A 547-nucleotide genomic window follows, 5' to 3' on the forward strand; every position below is an offset into this window, starting at 1 on the left:
AAATATTATAAAACAAAGAAATGTTTAAATATTTAAAAAAAAAAAAAGAAAGAATTCTAAGCCGGATGCTGTATAGCAAGCAGAGTCAGTGAAAGCCTGAGACTCACTTAAGACCACGGCCTGATGATAGCCCATTCCTGTGCCTTTAGTATGGCATGGACCATAATAGCAAGCGGTTTCCTACCCTGACAGTTGGTCCTCATGGGACGTGAAATTGTTTCAGATGAGAAAATGGCTGAGGACTGAGTGTCCAGTGTTCCTCAAACCCTGGGGTTCAGTATTGCTATAATAAATTTTATGAGCATCAGAGGCCAGGTGTACAGTGTGTATGTGTGTCCCTTTCTCAGTTGCTGAGCCACCCTGGCAGAGGAGCAGGAGGGGCCCATTGCCGGGTTTCCCTCCTGTGAGGTGTAGGGGAGGGGGTGGTAAGGTGCGGCAGACTGAACATAACCTTCCAAACACGGCTGTTCCCCTTGATCTGGAGACAGGAGGATTAGGAGCTCAAATTTCACCCTTGGCTACTGTAGGAACTCCTTCAACCAGTGGC

The sequence above is a fragment of the Microtus ochrogaster genome, chromosome 22, assembly GCF_000317375.1.
Source record: "Microtus ochrogaster isolate Prairie Vole_2 chromosome 22, MicOch1.0, whole genome shotgun sequence".
In the NCBI taxonomy this organism is placed as follows: domain Eukaryota; kingdom Metazoa; phylum Chordata; class Mammalia; order Rodentia; family Cricetidae; genus Microtus; species Microtus ochrogaster.